Here is a 15,824-nt window from a genome sequence, read left to right as displayed (position 1 = left end):
GTGGCTATTGCGACAGTTCCAGTGGGAGAAGACATTGCCTTATGAGCAGGGAGATGGGGAAATGTAGATAGGTTGGAGATCTATTTTGGAGGCACAGCAACAGGACTTGCTAATGGATTGTATGTGGGGATTGGTGATGGATGGAAAGGAATGAAGCATGGCCTCTACGTTTTTGGCTGAAGTCAGTGGAAAGAAGGGGTGACTTTTTTTTCTGATCATTCGAAAAGGGTGGGGAGAAGCCACTGGGGTGGGGGTGGTGGCTGGCAGTCAGAAGTTCTGATTTAGAAATGTTAGATCTAAGCTATGCCACAGACATCTGCATCTTTAAAGTCTACTTTGAAGAGGGGCTTTACAAAGGCGTCCTCTTTGGAATGCAGTGGTTAAAGACGGAAGAAAAGGAGTAATACTTAACAAACCTCAAATAACAGAATCTCCACAATGCCAGGTCTCTCTCTTCTTAAATAGACAGAGATAACTCTTCCAAAATAATCTCCCTGATCAAGAAAAAATTGAGAACACAAAAGTTTAAGACCTTTGATATGGGCTTCCCTAATCCCCTCTTCACCTTTTTGATTGGCCCAAGTGCTTACCTCGGCAGAACAATCTAAGCAAATAGAGGCAACTTTGTAGAGAAATGAATTGTGAGGAAGTCTGCTAGGATTACCAAGATTAAAAGAAAAGAACAGAACTGTCCTCAGATAAGCACAAGATAAAATACCAGAATGATACAGGGAACAAACCAGAAAAGAAAACTTCCCAAATCTAAGGTTATATTTTCATTTTAATATAGTCAAAATGTGTAGGCAGGAAATTATTTTTGAAACATATTCACTTGGTGAAGCTGTTCAAATAAAATCTACATACTTTTAATTATAAATTGAACAGAAAGGGTTTTGTGTGTTTCTAAGTTTAGGATCAGAGTTTTATGTTCTTGATGCAGGTAAAGGTTTGAATGCTAGAATGTGCCCGATCCGAGATCTCATTGGGCCCCCATAATGTGTCTTGAGGTGGTATTAAGGCAAGGTGAATCTGATAATGGCCTAGTCATGATACTCTAGTCCTAGGAAAACATGAGACTTTTCTTAGAATCTCTTGTTTTCTGGATATATTGCTAAGAATTCTCTTATGGCACACTTTATTCAGTCAAATGGATTGCTACTCTTTTTTCCCACCATCCTTAGGGCCAGGTTCTGGCTAATGAACACTTGAGTAGGGGTCACTCACTGGGTGACCCACTTGGGCAGGCTTTTAGCTTTCTCTTTCTCCTTCTTCTGGCAGGTGAATAATTGGAGAGTGAGGGCATGATCAGGCTGGCTGGCACTTGACTTTGATGGACTGGTCTACAGAGGTCTTTAAAGTTTCTCTAGAGTCTCATCTCAAAAGTGACATTTACAGGTTTTATAAGCAATAGTGTTTTTTTATTTTTTTTAATATAAATTTATTTATTTCAATTGGAGGTTAATTACTGTACAATATTGTATTGGTTTTGCCATACATCAATATGAATCCACCACAGGTATACACGTGTTCCCCATCCTGAACCCCCACCCCTCCTCTCTCCCCATACCATCCCTCTGGGTCATCTCAGTGTACCAGCACCAAGCATCCGGTATAATGCATCGAACCTGGACTGGTGATTCATTTCATATATGATATTATACATGTTTCAATGCCATTTTCCCAAAAAATCCCACCCTCGCCCTCTCCCACAGAGAGTGGTGATCCATTAATATGTCATGAAATGGATTTAGTGCTATTGACCAAGATATTAAAGAGAAAAATAAGATAAAAAGAATAAAAATATCAGTGTGCATTGTGCATAATAAGGTTAAGTATCCTTTTCATTATAGGGAACTGGAATGCAAAAGTAGGAAGTCAAGAAACACCTGGAGTAACAGGCAAATTTGGCCTTGGAATGCGGAATGAAGCAGGGCAAAGACTAATAGAGTTTTGCCAAGAAAATGCACTGGTCATAGCAAACACCCTCTTCCAACAGCACAAGAGAAGATTCTGCACATGGACATCACCAGATGGTCAACATCAAAATCAGATTGATTATATTCTTTGCAGCCAAAGATGGAGAAGCTCTATACAGTCAACAAAAACAAGACCAGGAGCAGACTGTGGCTCAGATCATGAACTCCTTATTACCAAATTCAGACTCAAATTGAAGAAAGTAGGGAAAACCGCTAGATCATTCAGGTATGACTGAAATAAAATCCATTATGATTATACAGTGGAAGTGAGAAATAGATTTAAGGGACTAGATATGATAGATAGAGTGCCTGATGAACTATGGACTGAGGTTCGTGACATTGTACAGGAGACAGGGATCAAGACCATCCTCATGGAAAAGAAATGCAAAAAAGCAAAATGGCTGTCTGGGGAGGCCTTACAAATAGCTGTGAAAAGAAGAAAAGTGAAAAGCAAAGGAGAAAAGGAAAGATATAAGCATCTGAATGCAGAGTTCCAAAGAATAGCAAGAAGAGAAGAAGAAAGCCTTCCTCAGTGATCAAGGCAAAGAAATAGAGGAAAACAACAGAATGGGAAAGACTAGAGATCTCTTCAAGAAAATTAGAGATACCCAGGGAACATTTCATGCAAAGATGGGCTCGATAAAGGACAGAAATGGTATGGACCTAATAGAAGCAGAAGATATTAAGAAGAGGTGGCAAAAATACACAGAAGAACTGTACAAAAAAGATCTTCATGACCTGGATGATCATGATGGTGTGATCACTCATCTAGAGCCAGACATCCTGGAATGTGAAGTCAAGTGGGCCTTAGGAAGCATCACTACAAACAAAGCTAGTGGAGGTGATGGAATTCCAGTGGAGCTATTCAAATCCTGAAAGATGATGCTGTGAAAGTGCTGCAATATGCCAGCAACTTTGGAAAACTCAGCAGTGGCCACAGGACTGGAAAAGGTCAGTTTTCATTCAGATCCCAAAGAAAGGCAATGCCAAAGAATGCTCAAACTACCGCACAATTGCACTCATCTCACACGCTAGTAAAGTAATGCTCAAAATTCTCCAAGCCAGGGTTCAACAATACGTGAACCCTGAACTTCCAGATGTTCAAGTGGGTTTTAGAAAAGGCAGAGGAACCAGAGGTCAAATTGCCAACATCTACTGGATCATGGAAAAAGCAAGAGAGTTCCAGAAAAACATCTATTTCTGCTTTATTGACTATGCCAAAGCCTGTGACTGTGTGGATCACGATAAACTGTGGAAAATTCTGAAAGAGATGGGAATACCAGACCACCTGACCTGCCTCTTGAGAAATCTGTATGCAGGTCAGGAAGCAACAGTTAGAACTGGACATGGAACAACAGACTGGTTCCAAATAGGAAAGGGAGTACGTCAAGGCTGTATATTGTCACCCTGCTTATTTAACTTATACGCAGAGTACATCATGAGAAATGCTGGACTGGAAGAAACACAAGCTGGAATCAAGATTGCTAGGAGAAATATCAATAACCTTGGATATGCAGATGACACCACCCTTATGGCAGAAAGTGAAGAGGAACTAAAAGGCCTCTTGATGAAAGTGAAAGAGGAGAGTGAAAAAGTTGGCTTAAAGCTCAACATTCAGAAAACGAAGATCATGGCATCCGGTCCCATCACTTCATGGCAAATAGATGGGGAAACAGTGGAAACAGTGTCAGACTTTATTTTTTGGGCTCCAAAATCACTGCAGACGGTGACTGCAGCCATGAAATTAAAAGACGCTTACTCCTTGGAAGAAAAGTTATGACCAACCTAGATAGTATATTCAAAAGCAGAGACATTACTTTGCCGACTAAGGTCCGTCTAGTCAAGGCTATGGTTTTTCCAGTTGTCATGTATCGATGTGAGAGTTGGACTATAAAGAAAACTGAGCGCCAAAGAATTGATGCTTTTGAACTGTGGTGTTGGAGAAGACTCTTGAGAGTCCCTTGGACTGCAAGGAGATCCAACCAGTCCATCCTAAAGGAGATTAGCCCTGGAATTTCTTTGGAAGGAATGATGCCAAAGCTGAAACTCCAGTACTTTGGCCACCTCATGCGAAGAGTTGACTCATTGGAAAAGACTCTGATGCTGGGAGGGATTGTGGGCAGGAGGAGAAGGGGACGACAGAGAATGAGATGGCTGGATGGCACCACCGACTCAATGGACGTGAGTCTGAGCGAACTCTGGGAGTTGGTGATGGGCAGGGATGCCTGGTGTGCTGCGATCTTGGGGTCACAAAGAGTCGGACACGACTGAGTGACTGAACTGAACTGAACTGATTGTTTCATGAAGCTTCATTTGTAGATAAACTTGTATGTCCTGGGTTATGATGTAGAATGTATGTTTTACTCCAATTTGTGGTTAAAAAGAAAGTTTGAGAAACACTGCCCTAGAATGTAGGGGCTAAGAATGTGGCCTCTGTAATTAGAAGGCTTATGGAAAGAAGCTCAGCTCCATAATTATCAGGTGCCTAACTATGGGCAAATCTTATATCTTCTTTGAGTCTCAGATTCCTCATCTGTTAAGTAGGGATAAAGATAGATTCTGACTCAAAGGGTTATGTTTGTTGAGAGGATTAAAGCCTTGACTACAATGCCTGACACACAATAAGTAGCAATTGTTATGATTATCTATGAAAGTTGGTTGTTAATTTGTCATGAGGGTGTGTGGCAGGACTGTAATAAAAATGAATCATATGAGCCTGTTCCCAGGGTAGTAAATGAGTTCGAGTCCTCCTTAAGGAGTTGAGTTCTTCAGCCTCCACATTCACTGTTGGTCTTCTATCTGAAATAATGTCTGATATCCTATTTTGAATCACTTGTTTGAAAATCAAGACATCCTCACTAAGAAATAATTCTTAAGATTTTCAGAAGAGCATAAATTGTACTTTGATTTCTATTTACCTTTCCCAAAGGAATAAAATTAAGAGTAATAGATGCAGTGATTGGATAGGGTTGCACCCTTCCCAAAGCCTCCTGGTATGGGAAGTGGAGGGCTGTGCCCCTCTTGGTTCTTGTAAGGTCTACTTGTTGAAGTCAGCTTTCTGCTGCTAGGAATTAATTTCTTCAGGCTGTGCTTCTAGTAAACTCATTTGCATTACACTGTTCTAGGGGTGCTTAACACATTTATTAGTCATTTATTTAGGGCTAGTATTTTTTGATAATGGTTGTGTTAATTTTTTGAAACAGATTTATTAAAGCACAATTTATGTACCCTGAGTTAATGCAAGTATACAATTCAGTGATTCTTGAATGAATAATGCAATGATTGTTGACTTTATAAAGCTGACTAACCATCACCACAATCCAGTTTTAGAACGTTTCCATCACCCCCAAAAGACCCCTCATGTCCATTTGTAACTCTTCCCAGGCAACCATTAATATAACTTTCTGTATTTATAGATTTGCCTTTTCTGGACATTTCATTAGAAGGAAATCATACAGTGTGTGGTCTTTTCGGCCTGACTTCTTTCACATAACATAATGTTTTTTGAAATTCAGCCACATTGTAGCATGTATAAGTACTTCATTACTTTTTATTACCTGATAGGGTTCTAGTGTGTGGATATGCACTTGTTTTCCCATTCCTAGTTGATAGATATTTTATTGCTTCCACCTTTTGCCCACTATGAACAATGGTGCCATGAACATGCATGTACAAGTCACTGTATGGATATGTGTTTTTATTTCTCTTGGATAAACAGTCAGAAGTAGAATTGGTGGGTCATATGCTAAAATTATGTTCAGACTTTGAAAGAAATTGCCAAACTCTCTTCCAAAGTATTTATACCATTTTAAATTCCCAGCGGCAAAGTAAGAGTCTAGTTTCTGTATATCCTTACCAACTCTTACTACTGTTTATCTTTTTCTGATGATAACCATTCTAGTAGGTGTGAAATGGTAGCTCATTGTAGTTATAATTTGAATTTCACTAATGAGTAATGACTTTGAGCGTCTCTGTACATACTAGTTATTTATATATTTCTTTCCTGAAACATTCATTCAAAATTTTTGCCAAAAAGTTAACTGGGTTGTTTGTCTTTTGTTGTTGTGTTGTAAGAGTTCTATATATACTCTGGGTAGAAATATTTTATCAGATATATAATTTGCCCAATATTTGATCTCAGTTTGTGGTTTGTCTTTTAATTTTCTTAAAAGTACTTTTTGAAGAGCAACGTTTTACATTTTTATAAAGTGCAATTTGTCATTTTTCTTCTATTGTATTTTTGATGTGGTAGCTAAGAATTCTTGGCCTTACTTGAGGTCATAAAGATCTTTCCCTGTATTTTCCTCAGAAAGTTTTATACTTTTAGCTCTTAAATTTGTACTGTGAGTTAATTTTTTATGGATAACATGAGGAAAGCATCTAAATTAATCTTTTTCCATATGGATATCCAGTTGTTCCAGTGACATTTGTTGAAAAGGTTTTCATTTCTCTGTAACATTGCATTGACACATGGAGGTCTAAGAAATAATACAGTGCGGTCCCTGGTACACTTTGCCTAGGTTTCTCTAATGGTAGCATTTTGCAAGGGCTTCCCTGGTAGCTCAGCTGGTAAAAAATCCGCTTGCAATGTAGGAAACCCTGGTTCAATTCCTGGGTTGGAAAGATCCCTTGGAGAAGGGATAGGCTACCCACTCCAGTATTCTTGGGCTTCCCTTGTGGCTCAGATGGTACAGAACACGCCTGCAATGTGGGAAACCTGGGTTTGATCCCTGGGCTGGGAAGATCCCCTGGAGGAGGGCATGTTAACCTACTCCCGTATTCTTGCCTGGAGAATCTCCATGAACAGAGGAGCCTAGAGGCTGCAGTCCATGGGGTTGCAAAGAGTCAGACACAGCTGAGCTACTAAGTACAGCACAGCACAGCGTTTTGTAAAACTAAGTTGCAATAATGTAACCTGGATATTGACATTGATAAGATCCACAGCTCTTAGTCAGATTTTCCTAGTTTTATTTATACTCATTTGTGTGTGTGTGTGTGTGTGTGTGTGTGTGTGTGTGTGTGTAGGGCGTGGAGTGGAAGGCTGTGGGTTTTTATTACAATTTCATCACCTTTCAAGGTACTGAGCAGTTCCAACAAGACCATTCCTGTTGCTCTCTTATAATCACTCCCATTTCCCTGCCACCACCACCCTTGCCCCTTCCTGACCCTTGGCAAACACTAACCTGACCTCTATTTCTAAAATTTTGTCATTTCAAAAATGTTATGTAAAGAGAAGCATGCATTATGTAATAATTCAGGATTAGACTTTTCACTCAAAAAATATGGAACACTATGAATTTGCACATCATCCTTGCACAGGGGCCTGGCTAATCTTTTCCATCTCATTGCCATTTTTGTGTATGTGATGCCAAAGTGCACATAATAATTTATTTTTAATGTAGGTTTTTATGTATTTGTATTATATCTCTCAATTTTTATTTATTCGCTGTGTATCATGTCTTTTTGTTCCTGTATTCCTTCTTTACTACCTTTTTTGTATTAAATAATTTTTTTCTGGTATACTCTTTAAATGCCTTTGTTTTTTGTTTTTAATTATATTTTTGGAATGATTTCCTTAGTGGTTCTTCTGGAGGAATTACAATACACTTCTTAACTAAAAGCAATCTATTTCAGATAATTCTAACTTCATTTCAGTAAAATATAGAAACTGCTCCAATATAGCTCTATTCCCTCTCCCCCCTTTTGTGATATTATTGTCATATATATTGCTTCTTTATATGCTATATTCCTCCAATTATAACTATTCTTTATGCAATTCTTTTTTAAATATGTTGAGAAGAAAAGAGAAAAACTCTCTTTAAACTATCTCTTTTATTGAACTACATAATTACCTTTACTCATGCTCTTTATTTCTTTGTGTGGCTATGAATTACTGTCTAGTGCCATTTCTTTTCATCCTGAAGAATTTCCTTTAGTATTCTTTATAAGGCAAATCATCTTTATCTGGGAATGTCTTTATTTTACATTCATTTTTGAAATACAATTTTGCCGGGTGTGGGATTCTTGGTTGATTTTTTTCTTCTTTCAGTACCTCAAGTATGGGCTTCCCTGGTGGCTCAGTGGTAAAGAAGTCCCCTGTCAATGCAGAAGGTGAGGGTTCAATTCCTAGGTCAGGAAGATCCCCTGGGGAAAGAATGACAACTCACTCTAGTATTCTTGCCTGGGAAATCCCACGAACAGAGTAGCCTGGGGGCTACAGTCCACAGGGTCACAAAAGAGTTGGACATGACTTACTGACTAAACAACAACTTTGAACATTTCACCCTACTGCTTTCTGGGCTTTCACCATTTTTGGTGTTAAATTATTGAGTCCCCTCCCCATTGTATGTGATGGATTTTTTTTTATCTTGCTACTTTATATTTTCTCTCTTTTTTGGCTTTCAGCACTTTGACTATGATGTATCTCAGTGCGGATTTTTTTTCCCTCTGTTTGGAGTTCATTGAGCTTTTTGAATTGTAGATTAATGTTTTTGATCAAGGAATGCAGAGTTCCAGAGAATAGCAAGGAGAGATAAGAAAGCTTTCTTAAGTGAACAGTCCAAAGAAATAGAGGAAAACAATAGAATGGGAATAGCGATCTCTTCAAGTAAATTAGAGATACCAAGGGAACATTTCATGCAAAGATGGGCACAATAAAGGTCAGAAACAGCAAGGACATGACAGAAGCAGAAGAGATGAAGAAGAGGAAGCAGGAATACACAGAAGAACTATACAAAAAAAGGTCATTATGACACAGATAACCATGATGGTGTGGTCACTTGCCTGGAGCCAGACATCATGGAGTGTGAAGTCAAGTGGGCCTTGGGAAGCATAACTATGAACAAAGCTAGTGGAGTTGATGGAATTCCGGCTGAGCTATTTCACGTCCTAAAAGATGATGCTGTGAAAGTGCTGCACTCAGTATGCCAGCAAATTTGGAAAATTCAGCAATGGCCACAGGACTGGAAAAAGTCAGTTTTCATTCCAATCCAAAAGAAAGACAATGCCAAAGAATGTTCAGACTACTGTACAATTGCACTCTTTTCACACACTAGCAGGGTGATGCTCAAAATCCTTCAAGCTAGGCTTCAACAATATGTCAGCCAAGAACTTCCAAATGTACAAGCTGGATTTAGAAAAGGCAGAGGAACCAGAAATCAAATTGCCAACATCTGTTGGATCATCGAAAAAGCAAGGGAATTAAAAAAAAATTACTTGTGCTTCATTGACTATGTGAAAGCCTCTGACTGTGTGGATCACAACAAACTGGAAAATTCTTAAAGAGATGGAAATACCAAACCACCTTACATGCCTCCAGCGAAACCTGTACGCAGGTCAAGAAGCAACAGTTAGAACTGGACATGGAACAATGGACTGGTTCAAAATAGGGAAAGAAGGATGTCAAGGCTATATATTGTCACCCTGCTTATTTAACTTCTATGCAAAGTACATCATGTGAAATGCCAGGCTGGATGAATAACAAGCTGGAATCAAGATTGCTGGGAGAAATATGAATAAGCTCAGATGTGCAGATAATACCACTCTAATGGCAGAAAACCAAGAGGAACTTAAGAGCCTCTTGATGAGGGTGAAAGAGGAGAGTGAAAAAGCTGGCTTAAAACTCAGCATTCAAAAAATGAAGAACATGGCATGCAGTCCCATCACTTCATGGCAAATAGAAGGGGAAAAAGTAGAAACAGTGGCAGATTTTGTTTTTTTGGGCTCCGAAATCACAGCCACGAAATTAAAAGATGCTTACTTCTTGGAAGAAAAGCTATGACAAACATAGACAGCATATTAAAAAGCAGAGACATCACTTGCTGACAGAGATCTGTATAGTCAAAGCTATGGTTTTCCCATTAATCATGTACTGATGTGAGAGTTGGACCATAAAGAAGGCTGAATGCTGATGGATTGATACTTTTGAATTGTGGTGCTGTAGAAGACTCTTTTTTTTTTTTTAATTTTAAAATCTTTAATTCTTACATGTGTTCCCAAACATGAACCCCCCTCCCACCTCCCTCCCCATAACATCTCAGTGGGTCATCCCCATGCACCAGCCCCAGACTCTTTGGATAGCAAGGAGATCAAACCAGTCAATCCTAAAGGAAATCAACCTAAATATTCATTGGAAAGACTGATGCTAAAGCTGAAGCGCCAATACTTTGTGCACCTGATGTGAAGAGCCAATTCATTGCAAAAGACCCTGATGCTGGGAAAGATTGAGGGCAGGAGGAGAAAGGGGTGACAGGATGAGATGGTTGGATGGCATCACTGCTTCAATGGACATGTATTTGAGCAAGCTCCGGGAGATGGTGAAGGACAGGGAAGTGTGGCCTGCTGCAGTCCATGGGGTTGCAAAAAGGTGGACATGAGTTAGTGAGTGAACAACAACAACAAGCATTTTTAGCCATCATGTCTTCAGATGTTTCTTTCTGTCCCTTTTTGTTTCTCTTCTTGAACTCCAGGAACACATATGTCGGTAAACTTTATGATGTGTCTCAGATCTCTCAAATTTTGCTAAAATTTCTTCAGTATGTTTTCTTTCTGTTCTTTGGATTGGACAATTTCCATTGATTTACCTTCAAGTTTGCTGATTCTTTCTTCGGCCAGTTTAAATATTTGAATCCCTGAAATGAGTCAATTTCTTATTTCAGTTATTGTAGTTTTAAACTCTAGAACTTGAAAATAGTCCTTTAAAAATAACTTTAGTCTCTTTATTGATATTCTGTATTTGATGAGTCATTATTGTTATTTTTCCTTTTAATTATTTAAACATCATTTTCTTTAGTTCTTTGAACATATTTGTAATACCTGCTTTGAATTCTTTGTTTGGTAAGTCCATCACCTAAGATCTTTCAGAGATAGTTTATATTGCCTGTCTTTTCTTGTGTATGGGTCACACTGTCCTGTTTTTGTTTTGTGCTTGCCTTTTTGTTGAAAACTGGACATTTTCAATAATGTATGGCAGCATCTCTGGATTCTGATTATCCTCTCCCATGGTTTGTTTTTGCTGTTTTTGTTTTTTGTTTATTTATTTAGCAATGTGCCTGAACTAAGTCTATTTCCCTAGTAGTATGCAATCACTGATGTGTTTACTCAATATTTTAAGAAAATAATTCTTTTTCCAGCTTTTTAAGGAATCTCCACACTGTTCTCCATAGTGGCTGTACTAGTTTGCATTCCCACCAACAGTGTAAGAGGGTTCCTTTTTCTCCACACCCTCTCCAGCATTTATTGTTTGTAGACTTTTGGATAGCACCCATTCTGGCCGGTGTGAGATAGTACCTCATTGTGGTTTTGATTTGCATTTCCCTGATAATGAGTGATTTTGAGAGTCTTTTCATGTGTTTGTTAGCCATCTGTATGTCTTCTTTGGAAACAGAACTGCCATACGACCCAGCACACCGAGGAAACCAGAATTGAAAGAGACATGTGTACCCCAATGTTCATCGCAGCACTGTTTACAATAGCCAGGACATGGAAGCAACCTAGATGTCCATCAGCAGACAAATGGATAAGGAAGCTGTGGTACATATACACAATGGAATATTACTCAGCTATTAAAAAGAATGTATTTGAATCAGTTCTAATGAGGTGGATGAAACTGGAGCCTATTATACAGAGTGAAGTAAGTCAGAAAGAAAAATACCAATACAGTATATTAACGAATATATATGGAATTTAGAAAGATGGTAACAATGACCTTATATGTGAGACAGCAAAAGAGACACAGATGTAAAGAACAGTCTTTTGGACTCCGTGGGAGAAGGCTAGGGTGGGATGATTTGAGAGAACAGCATTGAAACATATATATTATCATATGTGAAACAGATATCCAGTCCAGGTTCGATGCATGAGACAGGGTGCTCAGGGCTGGTGCACTGGGATGACCCTGAGGGATGGATGGGGAGGCAGGTGGGAGAGGGGTTCAGGATGGGGAACACATGTACTTCTATGGCTGATTTATGTCAATGTATGGCAAAAAACCACTACAATATTGTAAAGTAATTAGCCTCCAATTAAAATAAATTAATTTAAAAAAAACGAAAAAATTCTTTTTAAAAATTGAGGTATAACTAACATGTAAAATTAGTGTCAAGTGTACAAAATGATGATTTGATATTATATAGTTTGAAGTGATCATTATAATAAGTCTGGTTAATTATCATCACCATACATACATAGTTACAATGTTTTTTTCTTGTGATAAGGACCTTTACTGGCTTAGAAACTTTCAAATATTCTGTACAGTATTATTAACCATAGTCACAATGCTGTACATTACATCCCTATAACTTATTTATTTATAACTGGACATTAGAACCATTTGACCCCCTTCCACCCATTTCACCCACCCATCAACTCCCCATCTCTGGCAATTGCCAATTTTTCTTTGAATCTATGAGCTCATTTTTTTTTTTTAATTCTCTGTATAAGTGAGATCATATGGTTATTTGTCTTCCTCTATATGACTATTTTACTTTGCATAATGCCCCCAAGCTCCATCCATGTTATTGCAGATGGCACAATCTCATTCTTTCTTATCGCTGAATAGTATTTGTATTTACTATTACTAATAGTCTTTGCATATATGTATATGTATGTATGTATAAGAAAGAAAGTGAAGTCACTCAGTCATGTCTGACTCTTTGCAACCCCATGGACTGTAACCTACCAGGTTCCTCTGTCCATGGGATTTTCCAGGCAAGAGTACTGGAGTGGGTTGCCATGTGTGTGTGTGTGTGTGTGTGTGTGTGTGTGTGTGTGTGTATATATATATATATATATATATACACACATATATATAGATATATATCACATCTTCTTTATCTGTTCATTCATCGATGGACACTTAGGTTGTTTCCATATCTTGGCTATTGTAAACAATGGTACATGGAGGTGCATACATATTTTTAAATTTGTATTTTTGTTTTCTTTAGATAAATATTCCCCACTCCAATTTTTTTTAAAAATAATTGTGAACATGGAAGTGCATATTTATTTTCAAATTTGTATTTTTGTTTTCTTTAGATAAATACTCCCCACTCCAATGTTTTAAAAAAATAATTGTTGATTTCATTTTTAAGCCTGGTTTTCTGTGGTTGCTCCTTGGTTAACATAACTTAGTGATTAGCCAAAGATTGGTCAGATGTTATATTTAATCACCTTGAAACAGTAGGACTTTTATCCTTGCCCATGAATCTATGTGTTTGGGAAATGACATTCAGAGTTTAGGTACTGTAGAAGTCCTTAACAGCTATTGCTTTCTGTGCTTGCAAAGTTTTACATTTATCCAAGGACAAATAGTTCACTAAGGGCTTCTCCAGTCTTTCTGAGTGTGAACACATAGTCTTTCAGACCTCCAGGGATGTTTGGGAACTTATCAAGGCTGACTGTGGTTGTCTTGATCCCCAGATCTCACTGACAATTCTTTTTTAGCTTTCTGCTGGTATACCCATCTAGTATGGCAAACTCAGACTAGCTTTTTTGGTCTTCTTTGATTATTTGCTGCCAATATTGCTATTGTTTTCAACAGTGCCCCTGGGCATAAGTTTTCCTCTGCTTACTCCAAATCATGTCAGCCCCTCTAGCAATGGAACTGCTGGTGTGTGTGACCTGTGTCTTAGAGCTGGGAAGCAAGGAGCAGCTTCAGACAAAAACACAGTAAACTCTCCTTGTTCTCACTGAGATTTAACAGTTTATTTATTTATTTTTTTAATAAGTGCTTATCTGTTTTTTGCCTTTGGTCAATTTTGAGACTCCAGGAATGGTTGTTTTTTGACAATTTTGTCCAGTTTTATTGTTGCTTTTGGTGAAGAGGATTTACCAAGCTTCTCACCAGCAATTCTGGAAGCCCTTCTCCAGTAATGACCTTCTGAGGTTGTGTTCACCACAGACAACACCCAAACAGGAAGGCTTCCCAGAACAGATTCATATTTGGAGTAGTGTCTGCACATCTTGGGTGGGGCAAGGGTGGAACAAGTTCCACTGATAGATCCATCTTTTTAATATCTCATTCAACTTTCAAAGGAGACTCACAAAGAGACTGAGCATCCTGTAATCAGACAGAGGATGAGGAATTGGTGCCCTAGAAGTCTGCCATTCTACATGGAAGTGAATAGGAAAGCTCGCGTGGGTGGGGTCTCCACATCCATTTTTAGAACAGTCTTCAGGATGGAAAATTGAGAAGGTGGGGGGGATGTTTTCCTTCATAAGACATTAATTGTGGGAGATGAGAGGATGGAAAACCACCTCTGGAGAAAGCTTCCAGATGAAAAACATATTGCTAAGGAATATGTTTTTCTTGCTCTTCACATATTTATACATCTATAAATTGTTGTGTGTCTCTTTGTCCATTGAGTCAGTGGTCTGTCTTGGCCTGGCTATCAATATACTCATGAATATAGATGGACATCCTTCATGGTCAGAGGGAGTGATGGTTTCTGTAGTGTTGTGGGGTCACTGAGTGTCTGTGTGTGTGCCAGAGGGAACCCCTTCCCACACAAAGCTTCTTGGAATACCAGAGCTGCTATATGCAAATGAAGTTCTTTGATGTGTATTTTCAGGTAATCAATGACTTGCACTGCTTTTTGCTTATTTTACTAATTACTTGTGCAAGAGCATAGTGTCTGAATTGGTCTAAAGGCATCTTTCTATATTTAAAAACAATGTTGAGAAGCAGTACTCTTCTCAAGTATGAGTCTTATGAATGAGGGCGAGCGTTTAACCAATTACTATGCTTAACCCCATTTGAAAAAAAAGTAGACCTGTTTTTGTTTTCTCTTTCTCTGTTTTAGCTGGTATTTTAAAGAGAGATTTGATTTTGCAGCTTCGGAAAGTACTTGTCTATTTTGGGCAATTGTCAGAACCAAGAGAACTGGAGGAACTTAAGGAGAGGGCCCCAGTGCTCTGTTCTAAAAAAATATTGCAGTAGCAGAGAGTCTTTAGTTTTTAACAGCCAAGTTCTGTCCATTTTGTGAGCAAGTGTCATACTGAAAGACAGAAATACAACTCAGAGAAGAGCTTCAGAGGACAAATGGTGGGGGAAGTCCAGGCAGCTCTAACTTAGTGCTTTAGTTGTCTTCGATAGAAATGGAGCCTCTAGCCAAGCTTGATATATAATGTATCATAAAGCATATGTCTGTCAGTCTCCCAGGTATGATAAATAGGGAAAACAGACTCAAAGGGAGGCTATGGCGGGCCGTGCAGATTGGTTCAAATTACTTGGCTTGTTGTGGGGGGCTGAAGGCAGTGGAGGAGGAATGATGTAATGTGTATTTTTAATGTTTCTAAGAAGTGACTGTCTCCAGCCCTGTTCTGGTGGGTCGTGGGAGGGGGAATGGGAAAGGGAGGGGCTGGAAAAATTGAGTTGGCTCCCCATTTTACAGGTGATTTAAATTCTTTAAAATTTTTTTTGGAATACACACACACACACAAACACACCCCCCCCAAGGAAATATAGTATAGCAGGCGAGAGATAGGATGTATCTAACTGATGGCATTTCACAGAATGTCCACCAACTTTGCATCTTGCTATTGCCTCATCCTTTGCTCTTGGTGAAACAAGGGCCCAAGGCAACCTAGTAAGGATGGTGGTCTCAGTCCAGATGCTCAAGAGGCACAGTTAATTGTATCTCTCAGGGTGCCCTAAGCCACCATCCGAATTTTCTGCTGTCCCAGCATGGGTGACAGGAAAATTTGGCCTTGGAGTACAGAATGAAGCAGGGCAAAGGCTACCAGAGTTCTGCCAAGAGAACACACTGGTCATAGGAAACACCCTCTTCCAACAACACAAGAGAAGACTCTACACATGGACATCACCAGATGGTCAACACCAAAATCAGA

General features: G+C 38.8%; 1 non-coding gene across 1 annotated transcript; it reads right to left on the bottom strand.

The window, feature by feature from the left end:
• Positions 1–7,252: 7,252 nt before the first annotated feature.
• On the bottom strand, positions 7,253–7,355 carry LOC138072065 (U6 spliceosomal RNA). Its single transcript, XR_011144218.1, has one exon. It is a non-coding gene; the product is annotated as a U6 spliceosomal RNA (small nuclear RNA).
• Between the last annotated feature and the right edge of the window lie 8,469 nt (positions 7,356–15,824).

The sequence above is a fragment of the Capricornis sumatraensis genome, chromosome X (genome assembly GCF_032405125.1).
Source record: "Capricornis sumatraensis isolate serow.1 chromosome X, serow.2, whole genome shotgun sequence".
In the NCBI taxonomy this organism is placed as follows: domain Eukaryota; kingdom Metazoa; phylum Chordata; class Mammalia; order Artiodactyla; family Bovidae; genus Capricornis; species Capricornis sumatraensis.
The sequence above is the reverse complement of the archived record's forward strand: the minus strand, read 5'-3'. Positions and strand labels throughout refer to the sequence as shown.